Source organism: Peromyscus californicus, unplaced genomic scaffold (genome assembly GCF_007827085.1).
Source record: "Peromyscus californicus insignis strain IS unplaced genomic scaffold, ASM782708v3 Scaffold_12__1_contigs__length_115047231, whole genome shotgun sequence".
NCBI lineage: Eukaryota > Metazoa > Chordata > Mammalia > Rodentia > Cricetidae > Peromyscus > Peromyscus californicus.
The window spans coordinates 19,241,542-19,262,646 of NW_026294413.1; the positions used below are offsets into that span (position 1 = coordinate 19,241,542).

At 41.3% G+C, this 21,105-nt stretch overlaps 1 long non-coding RNA gene across 2 annotated transcripts in view; it reads left to right on the top strand.

Annotated features, from left to right (window-relative positions):
• Nucleotides 1-21,105, top strand: part of LOC128107066 (uncharacterized) — a 62,569-nt gene that overhangs the window by 25,578 nt on the left and 15,886 nt on the right. For both annotated transcript variants that reach the window (XR_008216943.1, XR_008216944.1), the window contains exons 3-5: nt 243-279; nt 3,857-3,905; nt 4,465-4,580. This is a non-coding gene — a long non-coding RNA (uncharacterized LOC128107066). The remainder of the gene's footprint in view (nt 1-242; nt 280-3,856; nt 3,906-4,464; nt 4,581-21,105) is intronic.

Here is a 21,105-nt window from a genome sequence, read left to right on the forward strand (position 1 = left end):
AGAGATGAGCTAGGCATAGTGACACTTACCTTTAATCCCAGCACTTGGAATGGACAGGCAGGTAGATCACTGTGAGTTCAAGGCCAGCTTGGTCTTCAGAGTGAGTTTGAGGACAGCCAGAACTACACAGCAAGACCCTCTCTCAAAAGCAATAATAACAACAAGAAAGAAATGGCAAGATGCACTCAGGGTTCTTTTATCGTCTTTTGCTATTTAGAATTCTTTTAAATTGCATTCTATAGGTGCTGGTGATTGTACTCAAGGCCTTACATGCACTAGGTAAGTTCCCTTCTGCTGAGCACTGTTTCTATCCCAAAAAAATTTTGAAAATTTTAATTAATTAATGTGTGTGTGTGTGTGTGTGTGTGTGTGTGTGTGTGTGTGTGTGTGTGTGTGTGTGTGTGTTGGATGCACACAGGAGTGCAGGTGTACCCATGGGCATGCAAGCCAAAGCCAGAGAAAGACATCTGATGTCTTACACAATCACTTTCTACTTCATTGTCTTAGAAAAGGGTCTCTTACTAAAAGAGAAGTCAGCTGCTTTGGCTGCCCTGGGAGCTTCTGAGTATTTCCACACTCTGTGGCCCTGGTGCCACAGGCCTGTGGGGCTATGCCTGGCATTTTGTGTGGGTGCTAGGGATTCAAACTCAAGTCCCCAGGCTTGTACAACAAACACTGTTACCCTCTGAGCCATCTCCCAGCCTCACATTTTAATTTATTTTTTAGCTGACACAGAAAACCATGAAAATGATACATGTTTACAGCTTATTATATGATATTTTGGCATGAATTTAGGATTTAAAAGTCTGACCAAAACCAATTTTGGGTAGTGAGCTTTTGCTCCAATATCAGGTCCCTTGAAACACACTTATTGCACTCTTGGTCTCTCATAGTCAAGATTTAGTGCCCTGAAGGAGCGTATCGGAGACGGTGGAGAAGAAAGTGCACAATAGTTTTATGACTGTGTTTTGAACAGCTACTTCTAGGGAACTAAGAGTCGGTAGACACAGAAGGCGCAAGAACAAAGCTCTAGAACGAGTCAGTGTGAAAATAAAACGTGACCGAAAAGTTATCTAGGGGCTACCGCTTAGAGGATAAAACACTTGTGGCTCAGGTATTAGAAGGACCAGAATTCAGATTCTCCAAACCCAAACAGAAGCTGGCTGGCCTGGCAGCCTGCCAGGACTCCCAGTGGACAGGAAGCAGAGAAGGGGATCCTTGAGTAAGCTGGCTAGCCAGGCTAGCTGAAATGGCGAGCTCCAGGAACGCTGAGAGACTCTGCTTCAATATCTAAGGTGGAGAGTCATCAGGAAGATGCTCAGCATCAGTCTAAGCCCACTACATACATAGGCACACAGGTGCACCTGCACACACATGTGCACCCATACATATGTGAACAGGTATACACAACACACATTCACACACGTGTGTGTGTACTTGTTACCTAGGAAATGACAGGGTGGGCATATTCTGGGTACTACCTTTGACCTGACTGCAGTATCAAATGCCCTGTTTGCCTCGAGACTCCAAATTGCAGTCCCTGGACACATTTCTTGAGGGCCTGGCAGTGATGCAGCTTGGACAGTGGTGGTGGAGATCACTGTTTTGAAGACTGTCCAAATACCTACCAGGCAGACCCTCCAGCTCCCACGGCAACCTTCTTTCTCCGTTCTCTCCGATTCTGGGAGGGCAATTTGCTCAGCAGCTGGAGGCCTAGATAGTTTGCCTGGACTTAGTGATCTGTTTGTTCTGGGAAATGTTTATGTGGTAAAAGTTTAATCATTAGACACTATGGGCTGTTTTTCAAGCGGGGGGGAAAGGACTCTGAGAGCTTCTGGAAAGTATGATAAGGGGAACTCATGGAACTGAGGTCACTGAGGAACCTAAACCCACAAAACCCACTGATATTAACCGTACTGAGAAGCAAGGAGGGGTCAAGCCCATTCAGGAGCAGGTCCTTCACCTGAAAGAACACATCCTCAGGTCGGAAGACTCGGGATGCACAGCTTCGCTCCTCAGCATGACAGAGAAGAGCGAAAATATCCCGAAACAAGCTCTGGTGGAGTTTCCCTAAAGGGTTTTAGTAACAAGTTACAGTTGACATGACTGGATGGCTCGGGTGTGTGTGAGGGGGCGGGTAACAAGCAACTTACAAAGCACTCTGTTTACTCTATAATAGCGTCGCGCACGGAGCACATTGTAATGACCAGAGCAGTGAGAACAGACTCAAGGTTTCTGTAGCAGCAGAATTTCTTGCCTGCACCAACAATGTAGAAATCATTCAACAAGGCTCTTGACAGGGACCCCGGAATACATGCAAAGAGATCTCTATGGACCAACGGCTCTGCTCTGGTTCTAAGAGTCATTGTAAGGAAGGAGACAAGAAAGTAATGTGGGGGTAAATATTCAAAGTACATTATAGGCAAGTTCGAAATACCATAACTGAACCTACTACTTTATACAATTAGTATGAGCTAATTAAAAAAGAGTCTGTGTCAAATGGGCCCTTAGAGCCAGAATGGCTTTGGAGAAGGTTTTACATGAAGAGCAGACACATAACCAGTGGTAAGAGCAACCACAGCATCAGGGGCTTACATGGTATGAGTAGGTTTTTGTATTTCACTTCAGAGCCAACAGAGTGAGGTTAGGCAAGAAAGAATGATGAGAGGAAATATTTAGCACCCTAAGACCACATAATTGAAAGTTTTAAAATGTGGTCTCCCCAGAAAATTTAATAAACACAAAAGTGTAGCTTTCTCTAGCTATAATAACAACTTGCACTAATTCTTGGTTGTATTTTATAAAAATCTAGTGTTGTTTTCAAGGACTATTTTCAATGAAGGCTTCCGTTTAATTTTTTTTTTAATCCATTTGGTAGATTCAACAATTGAGGCATCAAAACACTGAACCTTTGACCTACATGTGCTATTAAATAATTGCTTTAAACATCTCAAGTCTGTGACTGAAATGGCCGTCTTCCCACCAAGACTATGCTGCTTCTGTGGCTGCCCTCAATCCTTACCGTACAGCATTTAAGGATCTCCCTTCTTGATCCTGGGATCTACAATCACAAATAGTTGTGTGACTTTGGACAAATCATAGAATCCTTCCATGTTTTATTGGATTATATAATATGGGGACCAGAGTTGTTTCCTTATACTGTGAAGATTCAATGAGCTATATTAAATATATGGAATGTTAGACAAGTGTGAATGTTGTGCACTCACTAAACATTCATTTATTCACTTCCATACTCATTCATTTATTCACTCCATAGTAATTTCTGGTACTATCTGCCTGCAGAGTGCTTCCATGGCTGTCAGAATAAGTAACTCTGACCACATTCCTATAACTATGGTACCTTCTACATTAAGTTGGTTACCAAGATCTTTTGCTTTGTTGACATTGTTACAGTCTGTCCACTTTATCCCATCCCTACTCCTATGCTAAGACCATGTTTGGGCAACACTGACACTGATGATGTTCTGGACTGGGCAAATTCCTTTCCCCGTGAAGATGTTCTACATATTACAGAGTATTTCACAGCATTTCTGTATACCATGCAATGCCACTACCATCCACTCCCACATGTGACCAAAAGGACCCTCGAGCACTGCCAAACTTACCCGAAAGAATTAAAGTTGGCTGTACTCTATCCCATGAGAAACAATGCTTTAGACCATCACTGTCACTGCTGAATTGCTGAAAAAAATCTCAACACATTGTCTTTTCTTCCTTTTTTCTCCAATTTGCCATATATAATATGGGCATCCCCATATTCCAGGTTCCTTCTAAGCACAACTCCACCTTGTCCTAGCATCCCACTCAGAGCTGTATTTCCCAATCTGTTTAACAGACAAGGCATTGCAGCCTACAGGAGGGACTTGTCTACTGCTGAAAATCAGGTAAGACAAAGATTCAAATCCAGGGTCTTACTTAATTTTAAAACCAACTGCTTAAAATCAATATGCAACACTTACTGAGCTATTCTTATACTAAAAACAAAGTTGGTTTTTCTCTAATGAATTCCCACCCCCTGAATGGTGTACTTGAATGGTAGTCTCCACCATTTCTCACCTCCATAGCCACTTCTCTCTCTCTCTCTTTTTTTTTTTTTGGTTTTTCAAGACAGGGTTTCTCTGTGTAGTTTTGGTGCCTCTCCTGGATCTCACTCTGTAGACCAGGCTGGCCTTGAACTCACAGAGATTCGCCTGGCTCTGCCTCCCAAGTGCTGGGATTAAAGGCGTGCGCCACCACCACCTGGCCTCATTATTCATTTTTACACTTTCTCTGAGCCTGCCTCCTCTTTATTCTTTTACTTGTGCATATGTGGTAGTGTATGTGTGTACTCCTGTGGGTGTGTGAACATGTATGTGCAGACCAGAGTTTGATGATGGATGTATTCCTCAATCTGTCTTCATCTTTTTTTTTTTTTTTTTTTTTTTTTTTTTTTTTTTGAGACAGGATCTCTAACTGAGCATGGAGCTCGCTGACCTGAGTAGGTTGAATGGCCAATGAGCTCCAAGGATTCACCTGTTGCCCCACCCACCCCCTGAACCGGAGGCACAGAGGTTAAAAAGGTGCATTATCACCTGCTTTTTAGTGGGTACCAGAGATCCAAACTCAAGTTCTCATGCTTGCACGGCAGGAACTTTCCCAACCAAGCCATTTCCTGAGTCCCACGTCTGTGTCAATTTGGGGATTTACCTTATGTTCCTTCCCTCCCGTGGAACCTTGTAGCTAAAGTTTTCCTGCCTGGCCCACAGTCAGGACAAACTCTCTCACCTGCCAATCCCACAGCCTCTCAGACCCGACCAAGTAAACACAGAGACTTATATTGGTTACAAACTGTATGGCCGTGGCAGGCTTCTTGCTAACTGTTCTTACAGTTTAAATTAATCCATTTCCATTAATCTATGCCTTGCCACATGGCTCGTGGCTTACCGGCATCTTCACATGCTGTTTCTCATCATGGCGGCTGGCAGTGTCTCTCTGACTCAGTCTTCCACTTCCCAGCTTTATTCTCCTCCTTGTCCCGCCTACACTTCCTGCCTGGCCACGGGCCAATCAGTGATTTATTTATTGACCAATCAGCAACACATTTGACATACAGACCATCCCACAGCACTTCCCCCCTTTTTTTTAAAAAAAGGAAGGTTTTAACCTTTACACATCTCCAAAGTCAGCTTGGTATATTTGGGAATTTGGGCATAGCTTCTCTTACTACTTCCTGCTGGAGGGGGGCGCTGTATCTTCTGGGTAAACAAAGAAAATTTTAGGATCATGGAGTAGTCTGTGAGGCTGTATCGTCTGAGCCAGTTGCCTTGAAACCATTCTGGATGTTGGATCATCTGGGCCTTGGTGTCACCTTTCAGGGGGTCTTGGCTGGTCAAACCTGATGTATCTTAATCTGGAACAAATCCATAGCCTCTGACTTTCTGTGGGAACAAAAGCAGAATCTCCTTTCTAAAGTAACATATCCTTATATCCAAATTTTGAAGTCAAGGTACCTTTAAAATATACATTTTGGCATAACTCAACAGCTTTTATAATCAAATGTTTTTTTGCAGTTAAAAATCCCAAAGACAACATAATCTAGATTCTCTGTGTAATATTTATCTTTATGTGGCTTGTTTTTTTATATTAATTTTACTGTCTCTTTAAAGACTTTATTTTTTTAAAACTATGTATTTGTTTATATAACTGTATATATCACCATATATCACCTTTTTTGTCTCTTTTAAGCCTACGTATATTTTACACATATTGTAAACTATTACATCTGAATCTGTCTTATTGTGAATCTATTGCTGTAAACTGCAGCAGCTGTGGCTGCTGGCTCTGCCCACCTCAGCTTCCCAACATGGCGGCGGTATGCTTACCGCCAGCTCTGGGAACCATCGCGGGTCCATGCCTTTATCCAAGCAGCATGCAGCCCAGAAACCTCCCCTTTTGCTCTGCACCAGCAAAGTCTAAATCCACCATGCAGCTCAAAGTGTCACTTGCAAAGGCCTCATTCCCGCCATACTGCAGGTCGAGGGCACACGCCAGGAACCCACAAGTAGCTCAAACTGGCAGCTGCTGCTCATTTGAGAGAGATAATTAGGAACTGTTTTTAGCTCCATTTTAGAATCTTTTCTCAGGTTTTAGGTGGAAACTCTTGCCACCACGTTGGACGCCAGAACCTTCTTCTGTCTAGTTCCTCTCTGTTCTCCCAAGAACTCTCCCATGACACTTCATTCTTTGAAATGGGCACTGCTTGTCCTTTCTGTTACTCTCTACCCACATTGCCACCGCATCCCTCACATCCCGCTTTACACCTCGGCTCTTGCGTCATGCGTCTCCCCTCTTGGTCCAACTTCTTAACAGATCTACCATTTAACTACTTGTGTGACCTTGGAAAAGCCGTGGTATCATTCTATGCTTCAACTTCTCTAATTGGTAAAATGGATTTACAGCAGTAGACACGTGTTTATATTTCCCCAGGCTTAACAGGACAACCCCTGTCGTGGGACCAGAGGCAACTGTGACAGGCCACAGAATACTGTGGCTGCACAGTCATGGCAATAAAGTAATAAATAAAAAACAACAGTAAAAGAAAGAAAAATTACAGTGATAGCTATGTCTATGGTAACAGCAGTGAAGTTTTGATAATCCCTTATAGAAGGCATGGGGGAGGGTAACCCTACCCCTATCTAAGATTCCTCTGTGGCCCCTCCCCTACTGTCTCTCAGCTACACTTGGTCTTTGGAAGTATTAGAGTTTGTAAAGATGGAAGGTTGACTGAGGGTAGGACTACAATGATGTAACTTTCATGACTCATCACCCAAGTGGGGTGGGAATTTGGTGATGCAATTGCTTTTGAGTCACATTTGCTAAGTAACCTCTGCCTCAGTAAACTCACTGGTTCCCCATGCTAGACTTGGCTGGGATCATTTCTTTGGTTAATTGGTGCATTTTGTAGTTAATAGACTCTTTCTTCACATCTCCCAAAGAAAAGTTGATCCATGTGTAAAATACACAGAGGAATGTTGTGCAGAGATGAATGCTATACATGTTGTAGGCACTTTTTTTTTACTGACTTTCAAAAACTTAGACTATCTCTGATGTGTAGTAAATTCAAAAATCACCAACTGAATAAATAAAAATTTCACTGTGCCTTTCAGAGTAATCCTCAGTTGAGGTTTCATTATGCTGAGTTTGAATGCATGTTCATACTAATGAGACAAAATAGTTACCCCAGCCAAGAGTCACTGTTAGTTAAGACCTATAATAGATAAGATGACTATTGCTTGAGTGCTAGTGGATTAGGGCAGAGTCAAGAATCTTTCCATGCTGTCTTGGATATGCTACTCTGCTGCTTAGGGTTGATGAAGAGTGAACAGTCATGTAGAAATATAACTCCTTGAGACAAAATGCACCATATGAGAGTAACAAGTTGTGTAAGGACACTCGCTGAGGCCTGGTGATACAGATTCCTCGGCACTTCTGTTGGACATTCTTGGTTACTTTTTCACTGCTGAGATTAAATACACTGACAATGGCAGCTTACATGAGAAGGGGCTTATTTGGACTTAACAGTTCCATTAGGATACCGCACATTATAGTGGGGTAGGAGCAGGAAGCTGGCCAGTCATTTTACACCCTCACTCAGAAAGCAGAGAGTGAACAGTAAGTGAAAGCAAATCAAACTTCCTCTAGTGAGGCTTCACCTCCTACAAATGCCACAACCTTCCAAAACATCAGCATTAGAGCCCTTGGGGAAACTTTTACATTCAAACCACATGCATTTCTTCCTTCTAGGTATGGGGCAAGATTGCTCTGGAACATGGCTCTCATAACTTACTATCAGAAAAGATAGGTCCAAGAGTTTCTGTAGTTGGAAGTTTTCCTGTGTCCTGCCCAGTCCTACAACTGCTCAGACCCAAATAAACACACAGAGGCTTATATTATTTTCAAACTATGCCCGTGACAGGCTTCTTGCTAGCTAGCTCTTATATCTTAAATTAACCCATTGCTATAAATCTATACCTTGTCACGTGGCTTGTGGCTTACCAGTACTTTACATCTTGCTTCTCCTGGAGGCATCTGCCCCACTCCTCTTTCTCCTCCCATTATCTCTCTTGGATTTTCCTGCCTGAATCCATCCTGCCCTGCCATAGGCCAATGCAGTTTTATTTATCAACCAATCAGAACAACACTTATTCACAGCATGCAGAAAGACATCCCACAGCAGGTTTCTACCAGGAAGGTGAGGGAAGGCTAAATAATACTTCTAGGTTTTATGGCTTGCTTTGGGGAAGAGAGATTTTCATTTCTATGAGCTAATGTAGGGTAATTCTGGATTCTGTGATCTGCTTCAGGGAGGGAAGGGGAAAGGTGCTGGGTAAAGAGGGTCAGAAAAGAACTTTGCTCTGAGGCATTCTAGGCCCTTTAATTCAGAGTACTTCAAAGTGCCACCACTCTGGCTATAATTTTGTGAGCCACAACACAAGCTTTAAGTTAGGTAAAATATACTTTATTCCTCATAATTAAGCATGGGCTTTCTTCTAGTTAGAGGAATGTAAAGAATATTGTGCATTATGATTTTAAAAATAAGAACTCTTTTATGATTTAACGGAATTGAACCAAATCTTTTATAGGTTCTAAATTAGGGCTCTTTTCACTTAAAAAGTTATTTTTAGTTTAGCTAATAGTTTAATTAATCACAAAATTTATATATTTTCCCTGTGCTATAAATATACAATATTGAGTTAAAATAAAGCTGTATGTAAAGTACAGGTATATTCGTATACTATAATTTGAATGTAGATGTCCCTCAAAAATTATGCAGTTGTTATACTCTAATGTGAAATATTTAAGAAGGATTTTAGCAGGTTATTTCCTCCCTTATTAAAGGGATTGGTATCCCTATAAAGGATGTAAGCCTTTTGTGCCCTCTGCCTTTCATATGAAGACAAAACATTCATTGCTCCCAACAGGTGAGGAAGCAACATGTGTCTGTCTTGGAAGAAGATAGCAGCCCTCACCAGACATTAAATGTGCTAGTACTGTGATCTTGTGGCATAACTTTCCATTCTTTGTAATATATCCAGTCTCAGGTGTTTGTGTTATAGCACAAAAACTGAACTGGGGCAACATACCTATAAATGCATGTAAACATATAAATACGTATGTATATTTGTGTATATATATATATATATATATATGTATGTATGTATATATGCACACACACATTTTTGGTCCATATGGAGTAGTGGTTGTAAAAGTACTACAGAAAAGCTACTCAGATAACTATGCCTGTATACATAAAACATCACTGCTGTTTGTGATTGAGGACCATGACACAGCAGCAGATACAATTGGTATTAACACTGATTTTACTCATTACAGAAATCAAAACCAAAAGGGGGGAAATTGACTTCGAGGATGAGAATATCAATGTCTTGGTTTTACACAGCTGCATAAGCCTTGGATACATAGAAACGAGGATCATTCAACAAACAAACATTTGCTCAGCAACACAATGTGCCAAGCCCTATCACTGAGCACAAAAACAAGACAGACTTTTTATTGCTGCCACAGAAACTATAGGGTCTCAGGAAAGACCGATAATCATGCCAAGCAAACTCAACATGAGAACTGTGTTCTTTCGGGCCATGGGACAAGTTTCTCATAAGAAGAGGATTTGGGTTAAACACTGAGAGCAAGTTAAGACCTGACTAGTGAGACTGAGGGGAGAGGGAAGGAGCCTTGCAAGGGGCATAGGATAGATGAAAGTCAAGAAAAATCCTAAAGACAGCCAGGAAGCTTAAAGGAAAGGAGAAGGACTGGGCGTGATACCAATGCTGTGTGGTATGAGGATGCTAGAGATGAGGTAGGAGACTCAAGATATGCCATTACTGCTGTGACACTGGCCACAGACAGTGGTTTAAAACATGTATAGTGTACTCCATAGAAGTCTTTGAATGATCTTTCTAATTATAACACACTTTCCTGTCCTTAAATGGTCAGTTTCCACATTTGATTTCACGAGGAGCTGTTAGTCAATTGGGAGATATGAATTATTTACACTTATTTATTTATTTTTGTTTTATCTGTGTAACTGTTTTGCCTGTATGCAATGTATGATGTGTGTACAGTGCCTGCATAGGACAGAAGAGGGTATTGCGTCCCTTGGAGCTAGAGCTACAGATGATTGTGAGCCATCATCACATGGATGCTGGGAACGGAACCTGAGTCTTCTGCAAGGGTAGCAATTGATCTTAACCACTGAGCAATAGCTCCAGCCTCGAGATCTAAATTGTATATTTTTTATTGGGTCCTACTGTAGGTTGTCATCAGAGCCTGTTATTGTACTGTCTTTTCGCTACTCCTAGTTGGAGGAAATCCTACATACCATTTTTTTAAAAAGAACCATTGGTTACATTTTCTGCACTTTATATAGCTCATAAACTTTTTTAAAAAGGACATTTACTCAGCAATGGTGATACATATTAAAATTATTACACAGTAAAAGAAGTACAAATTTCTCAGTGTTTTCAAATTCTTAATATGTTACTCTTTGAGATTCAGGGACAATAAATAAGTATTCCAAAGTATATTCAGAGTTTTCAAAATTAGGATTATTTTAAACATCCTTCATACTTCATTTTAAGCAATCATCATACTCTATTATTTAAATAGCTAAAGCTCATGTTTAGCAAACACAAAGCTTAATAGACACACACACTCATGAAGAGAAGAGGAAGCATATACATAAGGACTCTAAGTCATTTGAAACACGGCTCAATCTAGGTTTCACAAAGCAGCAGGTATGACCACAGACAGGATGAGTGCCTGGATGCTGGAGGTCTTGAAGGTAAAGCAAGTTGTCAGACGTAGTCACCCAGAATGAAGTTAGGACTGAGGGTGGGAAGAATGACTGTCAGTCAGGTGTCAGAGTCCTCCACGGGGTTTGCTGACCTGACCACTCAGAGTCATACAAAAGCAAAGTCTCAGAAGCTGTCCACAAAGGCAGAACACATTTAGGCAATTGTCTAAATGATTCAATTAAAAATCCTTCAAATGGCTCTTTAGGAAAAGGGGAATTTTCCTGAATTCACCTCAGTGTGTTTCCTTGGGAATTTACATCTCATTTTTCCTGTCCACATCCTTAGTAACTAGAAGACTACCTCTAGTCTGTCTGGCTTTCAGACCTGTAGATACATTGGCATTGGATCTACTGCCAAGGCAAGTGTACCAGAGAGCACTACCCACTTTCTCTTTGCTGGATTGATCCAACCACAAAAAAAGAGATGCAAGGAAAAGAGCATGGGTTAGAGAATGTTCAATGATATCACAAGCATCCCTGCCCAACTCTGCATTTTGCTCTCTGAACTGTGGAGACACTGCTTGCTCACATCAGCCCCACAGCCCCATGATTCAGCCCTGTCATAAAAGAATACATTTAGAAACAACTATAATTCACGTATTGTTTAATGTACTCTGTAATGCAAGATAAACTTGTGCCTTCCTTGCCCTCCAGGAGCTAACAATTGTGTGCACATTGTTGTTTGAAGTTATATCATAGATTAAACCATTTAGTTTAAACTTCTACTCGATAGGAACAAAGTGCAAGTGAATTGGTAGTCCTTTTAAGTGATGATAAAGAGAAAATGTCTTAAGAAATCGCCTATCAAAGTATTAACATTTGTTTTCTTCCCATTCTAGAAAGTATAACTACTTACAGATTACCTGCTATGCTTCAGCTAGAGAAAAGCCAAAAGTAGACCCACATGGTATTGTTGAGGATACTTAGAGTAGCATTTGGAACACATGTAACACATAAAGCATTCATAAAACCAATATCTTCCCAACTGTGAAAGCCTTCTAAGATAGTAAATGGTTTCTATTACAGAATGGAGAGGCTCAGCTTGCTCAAAGATGGATGATAAATATAGCTCCTGTTCTTATATTGGCCCAGTCAGATAGATAGTACAGCATGTGCCCGGGTAAACTCTACTGTGACATTTGCAGAGACTTGTGGGCCAGAGAGGACTTGTTATTCACAGGGAAAGTCTCCTAGAGAAGTAGATCTAGAAGGCATTTCAGAATTTGCTACGGGGGATGGACAGAGGAGGTGAGCATCCAGCCTACCAGGTACCACGGGGGATGGATAGAGGAGGTGAGCATCCAGCCCACCAGGCACCATGGGGGATGGATAGAGGAGGTGAGCATCTAGCCCACCAGGCATCAGCCATCCTGAGTTGCCGTCTCAGCCAAGCATCATTCTAAATTGCTCTCTGATGCTGTGAAGCAATTAAGTATGAAATACTCATGTTTAGTAAATGTTGAACACTGATTATCAAATAGTTTTGAAGTAGAAGGATAAAACTCAATAGGGTTTTATCCAGAAATTCATTGGTGGACATTGAAATCCAGTAAAATCAATGTTGATCACAGCCTCTATGTCTCATGAGGAAGACACTTGAAATGTATCAGTATGTATTTGGTGAATAAGTGATTCCTCAAGAAAGTCAGCACTGTGACAACCTACAGCAAAGAAAATAAAAATAGGAGCTAGTGCCGAAGTTCAACACTGGGTAGAACCTATTATCGCTTGGGGTGATACGGTCTTACTCTCTTTACTAAGTTCTATTGTATGCCATAGTAACTACAGAAGACATAACTTAGTTAGAAGTGGGCTTTATTGTTCTATCTCATTGCACAAATATCCTGTGCTTGCTTGGGTTATTTTTGAAAATGTAAATTAGTCACTGACCTTGGGTGGGGACTCCAGGCCCACAGTGAGCAATTGTTTATTGGAAAGGACAGTCAAGGCAGAGTCATGTTTCTCGGTGAAACCTCTGCTGTCTCACAGGCAAAATCAGGATTTGATGCTTTTAGTTTGTGGAATAAAGTGACAAACAGATATATCAGACAATAGGAGCAAAAAATGTCCCTGAATGATTCAGGATTTGGGTTTCAAGGAAATTCGAATTTCTCTACTGCCAAAGAGCAGAAGGTAAATCTGATGGGCTTTCACAGAGTCTACAAGCAACATGGTCATATTAAGGGAGCTAAATGATTTCTAATTATCTGGGGTGTGTGTGTGTGTGTATGTGTGTGTGTGTGTGTGTGTGTGTGTATGCACGCACACGTGCAAGAGCCGAGGAATTGCCTTTCTGTTGGGAGCTAATAAAAGCCGACCCCCGCCCCCATTTCCCGGCTAAAAATCTGCAATGTTCTTAGATTCAGAGAAGTGAGACCACAGGCACACTGCTGCCTCTCACCCTCCCACAGTTGGAGAGAAAGGTAGACAAATACAGAGAATCCTGACCTACCAGGAAAGAAACCTATGAGCAAAAATCTCCACAGAATCAGTACAAGACTATGACAACTTGAGTGGTAACTGAAGAAGTTCTAGAGGCTGTGTGTAGACAGGTCTAAGGGTTGACCCAGGAGAACTTGCTATGGGGGACCTTCACAGCCTTGAGCAATTGACCCACAGTCACTCTGGCAGGTCCTCACAGTGAATACCAGAGAAGACCTCTTGGTCCTTCCATCAAGAGATGGATGGGTAGGTGACCATTTTGAAACTCTCTAGGGTCTGTTGTTAACCAGGTCTGGCCTCAAGAGAAGCTATCTTTCTAATTTGTTGGGGGTTTCCAAGTGGCAAAATTGGGAGAAGGGAAACATGCACCTCCAGGAGACTGGAGCCTTCCATGTGAAATAGAGGAAATACCCAACTCCAGCCCCTCCAGTCATCCCGTCTCATTTCAGGGTGAGGCAGATGGAGATTCACCAGGGCAGCTGACAGCAAGTAGGAACAGATTCACCAAATGCTGTGACAAATCACAGGACCAGAGCATGACCCCCTACAAACCCTCCCACTAAGATTCTGAAGCCTATTAATATAGAAGCGGGGGTGGGGGTAATTTGAAGAGACTGAGCACACAAGAACAGGTAAGACCATGTAAACACAGACGGAAATCCCAGTCACAACGTCGAAAAGAAGTTGCTGGAAATGAAAGCCTACAACCAAAAACAAGAGTGTGTTTGGTGGGCTGACTAGTTGATCTGACAAAGCCAAGGAAGGAAAATCTGAGTTTGATGACTTGTTAATAGAAACATCTAAAACTAAAAGAGAAAATAAGGTCATAAAACATTAGGAAAATCCCCGCAACATCCAAGAACCATGTCACAATGGAAATACCAACAGGAGAAGAATAAGAGCAAGAGACAAAAGAGACGTTTCTTCCTGGGAGTCACTGTACATGTGATGTCTCACCTGAGAAGCCATACTTTGTCAGAGTTGAAAGTTTAAATCCTATTTGTGGTTAGGTCCAATTCCAACACAGCTTCTCTTTACAAAGGAAAAGGCAACTTAGCCCGCCTCTGAGAGCAGATGTCAACACTGACCGCCACAGGCTACAGTGGGCTCAGTTTGTGGCAGGTCTCCTCAGAAGGGCAATGACACCTCTGACCCTCCTAGGGCTGTCTGTGGTCTTGAATGGCATCCAAAGGAGACAGCGTTCTGCAGCTGCTTAGGGGACAATATACAGGAGTTAACTCTCTTCTTCCGCCATGGAGCAGAGCAGAACTCAGGTATATAGTCGGGCTTGGCAGCAATCTCCATTGTACGCTGAGCTAGCTTGTCAGCTCGACAATTTGTCTTTTGTTAACCAGATATTTCTGTTAACGGTTAACTATCCACTAGGAAAATTCCAAATTGCTTCCTTCATTTTTCTTGTGTTCATAATCTTGCGTGATTTTTGTAAATTAGCAACTGAAATGAAGCAATCAGTTTAAATTTCTTTTTAGAAATGAAATTCATTTATTATCCTGCAGAAGTGGGAGTTATTTGTTAGTGGAAAAAACAGTGGTGTATACTAAATTCACCTTTAGTCTGAGTCACATTTAATAAAAGGAACTTATCACACTTGCTGGGATTATTTTCATCAGGAGGAAGACTCAGTCAGAACCACATGGGAATGCTTGAGTTTTTTGAATTTTGTTATTAGTACCTGATGTCACATGTAAAAGAATTAGGAAAGAAACAAATAATCCCAATTATTCAAAGAAACTCTATAAGAACACAGTGCTAGATACAGCTCTTCGATGTATCTTTCAAAATAAGTGTATACCAACTCACTGCCCTGCTGTGCCCTACAATTGTTCAAACATAACACATTTACTTTCGAGACCACAACTGGACAAATGGAGTGTCTTATTTTCTGACAGATGTTGTCATCCCTGTGGTCGCATCTTATTTTTAATTCTTTACATTTTTATTTTGTGTGTCAATGTGTGCATCTTCATGTGTGTGCACATAGACATGTGTGCACCTCTGGAGGCCAGAGGACAGCCTGGGTGTTATTCCTCAGGCACTATTGACCTTTGTGTTTTGAGACTCTCAGTGGCCTAGAACTATGCAGGCAGGGTAGATTGGTCTGGTAGTGAGCTCCAGGAATCCACTTGTCTCTTCCTCCCTGACACTGGGATTACAAGCACTGGCCACTATGCCTAGCTTCTATCTATCTATCTATCTATCTATCTATCTATCTATCTATCTATCTATCTATCTATCTATCTATCTATCTTACATCCCGACTGCTGTTTCCCCTCTCTCCTCTCCTCCTTCAACCCCTCCCCTGCATCTCCCAGCTGTCACTCCCATCCACTCCTCCTCCTTTTCTATTCATAAAAAGGCAGGCCTCCCATGGCTTCCATCCAGGTTTGGGTGATCAAACTCTTCAGATTGGTAGGACAAGCACCTTACAACTGACGTATCGCTATAGCCCATGTCCCATTTTATAAACTTTAGGAATATGAAATATTTTGAGAGAACTCATGAAGAGAAAGCTGTGGACATATTTTTTCAGACCTTTATAGTTTGAGTTATTGATGTTATACATATCATTGCAATTTAATTTCAGTTTGGTTTTAAACATGACAGTTGTGTTACATACATATTTGTGTTTTTAAGTAGAATTTTTTTTACTTGTCCTTTAATTTTCTTTTTACTCAAATATCATTTTTAAGGAAGTATTTTAAATGGTCACATTTTAGGATGTATTTAGGTAGCTGGTACCTTCATTTAGTGGTCTCAGATGTTAGAGCGTTTGTCTGGTTTGAAACGGAAACGACATTTTAGACCTTCTCCTGTGTTGCTTTCTACCTAGTTTTAAGGAATATATAACATTAGCAAAACTCTTACATTGGTGTGAAACCACAGTAGGATTAAGAAGCTGCCTAGAGGGGCAGGTTCCCAATGCTCCAGACTGAAAGGTCAATAAATAAATCCTGCTGGAATAAATCAGAAATGCGGTGCCAGTTAATTTAGGCTTCCTCATTCAACCCCTTAAATAACCAGAGAAACAGCAAGTGCCTTGAGTGGAGGTGGATTTGCTTAAGCCCTTGCTGTGTGTTCCTCTCTAAGAGTACCCTGTTCTGCAATAAGCTCTTCTCGTGTGAAGCGGGCAGCCTCAGCGGAGATTCTGAAACCAAGTAAGTGTGTCGTGATAAGAAGGAGCATCAGCTACTATGTGACAAAGGCAGCTTCAGGAAGGAAGGCTTGTCTTGGCTCACAGTTCAAGGGTACAGTGCATAGCGGCTGGGAGGTGGGGAGACGGGACAGGAAATTGCCGGTGCGCTGCATCTTTCAATCAGAAAGCAAGCAAGAAGAGGTGCATGCTGAGGCCAGGCCATGCCTCCTTTTTATTGCAGATGGAACCTTGGCTATGGAAGAAGGCGGGAAGCCCACATCTGGGCTGGGTCTTCTCATCTCATTTAAGCCTCCGAGGAAACACCCTCACACACCCAAAATCTGAGGTATATATCTCCCAGGGGTTTCTAAATCCGGAGAAGCTGATAGTCAAGATTAAACATGTAGTCAGACTTCCTCTGGACCACCAGCTCCCAAATAATGATACGGAGACTTCTTAGTAGGTATGAAAGTTTCGACTTAGCTTAGGCTTGTTCCCAACTAGCTCTTAAAACATCAATAAACAGGTTATGTTTATATTAATCTACATTCTTCCACGTAGCTCATTATCTCTCCTCTGTACTGAATGTCTGCCTTCTTCCATGTCCCTAGCTGATGAATTTCCCCACCTCTCAGATTCTCCCCCACCTCCAGTTCCTCTCTCTCCCCGGAAGTCTTGCCTTTCCTCTCCTGCCTCACTATTGACTATTCCACTCTTTATTAAACCAATCAGAAGGTGCCTTAGGCAGGTGAGGTAAAACAGGGACACATTTTCATACAGTGTAATCAAATATCCCACAATAAACATCCCGTAAGGACTTAGTAATGATTATCTAACAGGATATTAATGTCAAGAAGTTGTATTATGTGGGAAATGGCATACGACAAACCAAGTGATATATTCCTTATTGGACTTTAAGAAGTGACATAAAATTTGTGAATTGTTAAGTAGGATTAATGTAAAAAGAAAGACGAGAGTATACAGATGGAAAGACACTATCTGGCATACAGTGACAAACATCCCTTCTTTCCTGTCCTAGACACTGCTCTGCTCCACAAGCACAGTCACTTTCCATGAACTTTGTTGGATATTCCATCCATTTCAAAATGCATTCACCTATATTGTGAGATGCCATATACAGTACTGTATACTCCATTTGTCTTCCAAAGGTTTGGAAACCTTTCGTACCATAGGTACAGAATTTCATATTGTTAAATGGTCCAGATAGTAATACATTATGTAGTTAAACAATAATTTACACGTAAATTCCCACTGATGAACATTATAGCTGTTTGTGTTCTTTTCCAGTTAGTCTTTATTCCAGAGGACCTACAAATAATACAATTATACCCTGCTAGGTATAATTTTCACTTAACGAAAACTCTATCAGTTTGAAAGTGCTGCTATCTCCACACTGCCCAGGAGTGTAGGGAGAGACATTCAGAGCAGGGCCTGGGGTGGTCACCAAGGGCAGAGCTTCCTTCTGAGGTGATGAAAATGTTTAAATGCTGGCTGTGGTCACAGTGGTGCACGTAACAGTGACTGTGACAAAACCAACGTACTGTATATTTTAAATGTATAACCGTGTAGTTTGAGAATTACACTTTGCTGTAGCTTTTTTTTCTAAAGTCATCCACCTTAGAAAAGAAAGAGTTTGTGCTTGTTACATAATGCTGCCTCTCTCATGCTTATTTAAAGAATTTCTGGTCTCTGGGATAATTAGCAGTTTTGTAATAAGACAAGGGGCAGTTTTACCAAGAAGGAAATAATCACAGTGGTCTTATTAACCTCCTGCATAATCAAGCACCATTGAACATGCAGCAGCTACTGGCAGAGGCAGCTCCTGCCAGCGCATCCCGAAGTCTTTATGAGGAACCGGTTACCCTGATTTCAGAATTGTCAGAGGGAGAAAGGCACAGCTGCTTTCAATGGACAGAAAATTAGACTGAAAAGAGACAGGGCCAAGAAATATCTACATTGTTCCGAATAGCTTCTTCCTTTCTGGGTTCCCTTAGTGCAGGGGGCATCAGGAGATGAAATCTGTAACCCGTTATTTCGCCTTACTTATCTACAGCTATGTTTGCTTGTACACAGGGAAAAATCAAGAGCAAAAGTGCATGCTGACTGTGCACTCAGCTCATAAAACAGAGCAAGGGAGTTTTAGGAAGGTGTTTTAAAAAATGGATACAACTCCTTGTCACCACGAGAGTAAGACAAATACTTCTTTCAGTCAGTATTTTTAAAACTCAGTCTTCTAGATTTGCACATATTTCAGGCAATGAGCTAAGTGATATGCATGGATTCTCTTATTTAATTTAGCATCAAGGGGCCGGTAAAATGGTGCAGTATGTAAAGGCCCTTGTCATCAAGTCGGGCGACCTGGGTTCAATTTCTAAAACCGTATAGTAGACAGAACCGATTCTCACGTGTCCTCTGATCTCCAGTGTGCACCCTACAGCACGCATCCTCATTCTCTGTTTTGCTGTGTCTATTTTTCTCTGTCTCAGTTTGTTTCTCTCACATGTGTGCACATATCACCCAAAATAAACAAGTCAATGTAAAAAGAAATGAAATGAAATATTTCACATTGATACTGAATCGGTATGCTAATACAGACCCTTAGAAGTACATGCAATTTTTAACAAAATAATATATGAAATACACATGGATTCAAGCTGACAACAACCAGGGAGATAGCCCAAGACCAACAGTACAATGTGTCCAGTTTTAGAAAGGCTTTGAATCATGAAGGTCAAAGTTTGATAATAAAATGAAGTGCTGGTGAACCACCCTCTGCAAACAAAATACAGAACCTGGAACTCAGAGCTCAGACTCTGGGGAGCTGGATCAACAAGAAAATGGTGAATTAGGAAAATCCACTGAAAAGCAGAAAGAACTACAAAGTTGCAGTTCCTGTTTTCCAGTTGTTTGTTTCCACAAAACACTGAGTGAGAAGAAAAGTCTCCAAGATCTGTAACCAAGGTCAGCTTGCAAATAGCCCTAAGATTCAAGTATGTGCATGTTACATGGTTGAGAAGCCCTAAGCTGAGAAATAAATGCATAGCCAAATTTAAGAGCATCTGGCCAAGAAAGAACATTTTCAAGAGAAACATGTTCTCCACTTGGGCCTCCTGTCATCACCAGGTATAGAAGCTGAAAAAGGTGTGCTTACTCCACAATAACAAACCAAAGCCCAACCAAATCAACCTGGGGGTGGGGATGCCAAATCAAATTAATCTAGGGGAGTGAGCAACAAAACTGAGCTAGACCTCCCTGCTTAGAACACTAGATATTTACATTTTCAGTCAGAGAATGAACAGGAAGAGGAAAACCACCAAACAGAGTTATTATCTACCTGTAGTGAGAAGGGAAATACTGACTCACATCCAAATGGATCGAGTATTGTAGTCAGAAGGTTTCTCCAGTCCCACCAGGCCCCGCCACAGTCCTGCAGCCTGCTTATAAAATAATCACTCAGAAGCTTATGTTAATTATAACTGCTTGGCTGTCAGTTCAGGCTTATTACTGACTAGCTCTTACACTTAAATTTATCCCTAATTCTTATCTTTATTTAGCCACGTGGTTCGAAATCTTTTCTCAGTTCTGCCTTGTCATCTTGCTTCCTCTGTGTCTGGCTGGTGACTCCTGATTAGTCCTTCCTCTTCCCAGAATTCTCCTCGTCTGCTCGCCCTGCCTATAATTCCTGCCTGGCTACTGGCCAATCAGCATTTTATTAAACTGTACAAGAGCATTATCCCACAACAAAGTGTAACATATTAAATATGTAAAAAATGTAAAATTGATCTAATTGATGCATAGAGAACTCCAGATGTTAAAAAGAAAAATCTAGAACACTGTGTTGGTTTTAATGTAATTGACCCCCATAAAGTCATGGAGAGTGGCACTGTTAGGAGGTATGTTTTGGAGCTTTGTTGGAATGGGTATGGCCTTGTTGGAGAAAGTGTGTCACTATGGGAGCAGGCCTTGAGATTTCCTATGTTCAGGATACTGCCCAGTGTCTCAGTTGACTTCCTGTTGCCTATAAGATGTAGGACTCTCAGCTCCAGTACCACATCTGCCTACACACCACCATACTCCCTATCATGATTATGATGGACTGAACCTCTGAAACTGTAAGCTGCCACTCTTAGTTAAATGTTTTCCTTATAAGAGTTGCCGTAGTCATGGTGTCTCTTCACAGCAATAAAAACACTAAGACAAACACATTGATTGTTTCTGAAAATTGGACACATGCCAAGCTATAAAGCAAATGCCAATATTCCTCTAAAAATATGTGCCATGCAAACTTTTCTCAGCTGGGTGTGGTGGTGCATGCACTCAGGAGGCAGAGGTAGGTAGATCTATGTGGGCCAGCCTGGTCTACATAGCAATTTTCAGGCCAGAAAAGGCTATACAGTAAACCCTGTCTCAAAAACAACACCTGTTCTCTAATAATACATAAGTTCAAGAAAAAAATAATAAAAAGTTTGAAAGAGTCTTATGAATTGCTGAAAGTGATACATATCAAATAGTTTAGCTATTCTAAACATTATAAGGCTAAATCCTTACTTTTTCTTGCTTTGTTTTGTTGGGTCGTGTGTGTGTGTGTGTGTGTGTGTGTGTGTGTGTGTGTGTG